The 3,369-nt window shown below is 35.8% G+C and overlaps 1 pseudogene; it reads right to left on the bottom strand.

Annotated features, from left to right (window-relative positions):
* Window positions 1-880: 880 nt before the first annotated feature.
* Window positions 881-2,981, bottom strand: LOC148908683 (uncharacterized; annotated as a pseudogene).
* Between the last annotated feature and the right edge of the window lie 388 nt (window positions 2,982-3,369).

Genomic DNA, 3,369 nt, shown 5'->3' with positions numbered 1-3,369 from the left:
AGGCTGCAACGCATTCAGAACTCTGCTGCTCGTGTTGTCACCTTCACTAGGAAATTTGACCACATCACTCCTGTGTTGGTTGACCTGCACTGGTTGCCAGTATACTACAGAGTAATTTTCAAGATGCTGTTGCTGACCTACAAGGCCTTACATGGCCTTGCCCCAACATATCTGTCTGATCTTCTGTGCTATCGTTCTTCTTCTTATGCTCTCCGATCTATCTCCAACAAACTTCTGGTTGAACCTAAAGCTAGGCGTACTACGTATGGTTTCAGGTCATTTTCCTTTGCTGCTCCCAGATTATGGAATAGGCTCCCGTTTGAGATTCGCTCTTGTACTACTGTTGCTTCCTTTAAAAGTAAGATTAAAACTTATTTATTTACTTTATTCCTTAATAATAGGAAATATATATATGTATTTACAATATTTACAATGCTACGTATTTAAAATATTAATAAGTAAATCTAATTATAAAAGGAAAAACTTATCTTAAAAGCCTAAAGGCAATATGCATAAAAGCTGGAAATGAATCAAACAAAAGAGATCTAAATATAATTTATGCATATATTTCTGTTGTAAAGCGCCTTGGACATGCTCATGGATATGAGCGCTATATAAATAAACTTTATTATTATTATTATTATTATTATTATTATTATTATTATTATTATTATATTTCTTATATATTCACTTATCTTTTTTTTTTTTCTTTTTTTTTTTTTTATATTATATTTATATATATATAGAGATTTATTTATTTATATTTTTTGGATATATAGTCTTTAATCAATAATTAATAATAACAATAATCTCTAATCAATAATTAATAAATTTTAAATATTTATACATTTTTTCAAGATTGTAAAAAACGAATAGAATTTGTCCATTATTTAAATATGAATATGTTAATATATAATACTTACAAAGAAGAAGGAATTATAAGATGAAAAACTGACTAATAAGGAAAATTGAAATATATATTAAATATATAACTATGTATCTTTATCTAAAAATCTACGTTAATAAGCTAAAAATCTAAATTTATAAAATGGCGCTTTCAGCAACCTGAATGTCTAAGTCTATGTTGTTTATATCATTATAAGTTCTTTTTATAGTCCTTGAGCCTCGTAGACATACAAGTGCAGATCTTAACAGAGAGAAACAAGTCTTGGCCCTAATCCATGCCATTGTTTTGTGGTACTCTTCACCTTTCTTTCGGGCTATCAGTTCAGCAAGCCTGCTGTGATATGTTTTGCATTCTTTACTCATACCTCCTGTTGTACAAAAGACAAGGGGAGTAAATGTTCCATGTTCGATTTCGTTTACTCTTTCGGTGTATTTCCGCTTCTTGTCATTTTCATGTAGCTTGTAGATTTTGGGTAGATCTAGATCTTTGTACGTATCTGCATTTGGGTGACAAACCCTTACGTCAAAAAAGGCAGAACGTTGCTTCTCCCAGAAACCTCGTGCATGGATGTCAAGTCTTGCGTCTGCAGCTTTGTTTGCTCCTTTGCTTAGTTTCTCATCTGAGATTGATTGTAACAAGGGCTCAATCTCTACGTCGTTGCATACTGTGCTAAGAAGCTCAGCCTCCAGATTGCGTAATTCGTTGTGACGTTGAATTACGAATCCACCACGTTTACATATCATTGCGTGATCGACCGAGAAATCTTCACCACATACACACTTTGATGGAATGTCTCTGAAAGACCAATTATAACGGAGACGTAAAGCGTCTCTAAATTCTCTCTTGTTCAAGTCGAATCCCATTTCCTTAAGAGGAATTACAGTTAACCAGGTTGATGCTCCTTTCTCTGCGGCTAAGTCCAAGGATCTGGCTGTAATCTTTGGTAGACTTTCCTTCAGGCTTTCAAACGCATCTTTGGATGCTTTTTCTTTCTCAGTGTGACATTTCTGCTTTGCTGTTTTCACTTCAATTTCATCTGGCAACTCGTGAGGACTGGGAGATAATCTTCTCCACAAGTGGGGCACTTACTTTGACTGACGATGAGAATTCATACTTTGCGTCAATACACGGGTTAGTAATACCGATACCTCCATATCGTGTCGGTAGCGATAAAATCTTGCGATCATCTTCATCACAATCTTTTTGTGTCATGGCGGGTATAAACACGTCGGAGATGGCAGCTTCTAAAGGTTTCAGTAGGTCTGAGATATCTGGAAGTGTGCGAAGAAAGTACGTCCAGCGATGTTTTAAGCCAAACGTGTAGGCAGCGTAACAGGCCTGTGGCTGTGATAGAGCAAATTCTGCTAATTTGGTGATCTCGTTCACCCAGTTGTCAATCTTTTCCGTGACGTACTCGTTTAGAAACGATCTGGAACCAAGAACTGCACCAAGATGTTTGTGCCCCTCCACTGTTACATTAATGGGTGTATCCTTAAAAGTTTCTCTGACGATTTCTTCTTTTGGTGGCTTTACTATAACCCAGCACTTCTTTGCGTTGGGGAAGTACCCAAGATCTGGTCCGTACTGGTTAAGAGTGTCCCACCATTTTTTAAGATCCGCTGCTTTTCCTACACCACTAGCGTCATCAGCGAACCAGCATTGCTTGGCGTCAGAAAAAGCCTGCAATGTTGTAATAAGAGGCTGCATACTCAACGCGTACATACCCATAGCCAGTGGGTCACCTTGTGTTGTTCCCTCAGCTGACACGAGTTCTTTCCCGCCTGTGATGAATAATCTTGCTGACTGTCTGTACGAGTTGATGGCATAAACTGCAATAATAGGGCAAAGGATTCTGATGTTGTGCAAAGCAGCAGCTCTGTTTAGTGAGTTGAAAGCATTTGATGCATCAATAAGAAGTACGGCATCTGTGTTATCTGCAGCAAAGATAGTATTCATTGCGTGAACTGCAGCTTCATTCCCTGATCTCTGGCCTGCACACAATTGGAGAGAGCCACTGGTCTCGATGACGTCATCCTTTGATGATATCTATTAATTTATAATTTCATTTTCTTTTTTTCTTTTTGAGGGCCACTAGTTTATCAGTACCTTGCGTATCTGTTATGTGTTTTACCCTCTTGAAATAAAGTTGTTATTATCATTATTATTATTATTATTATTATTATTATTATTATTATTATTATACAATTCAGATACTTTTATGCTAATGCCTGGGATATTTCACTTCATTTGTTATTATGCTTTCTGAGAGTATTTTTTGATAAGGACATTTTGTATTCGATATTTTTGTCATACATAAGAGAATTTTTTAAAAGAGATAGAGAAGGTATTTTAGATTTATAAAGAAATATTAAAAAACTGCATTATACTCTACTAAGTTTCATGTCTTTCTCGTAACGGCAGTGCTTAATAAATCGATATAACGATTATGAAAACTGCGGCTC

The sequence above is a fragment of the Actinia tenebrosa genome, unplaced genomic scaffold (assembly GCF_029948245.1).
Source record: "Actinia tenebrosa isolate PJP-AT-01 unplaced genomic scaffold, QUT_ActTen_1.0 PGA_scaffold3__52_contigs__length_22856419, whole genome shotgun sequence".
Lineage (NCBI taxonomy): Eukaryota > Metazoa > Cnidaria > Anthozoa > Actiniaria > Actiniidae > Actinia > Actinia tenebrosa.
This window is presented reverse-complemented; position numbering and strand designations above follow the sequence as displayed.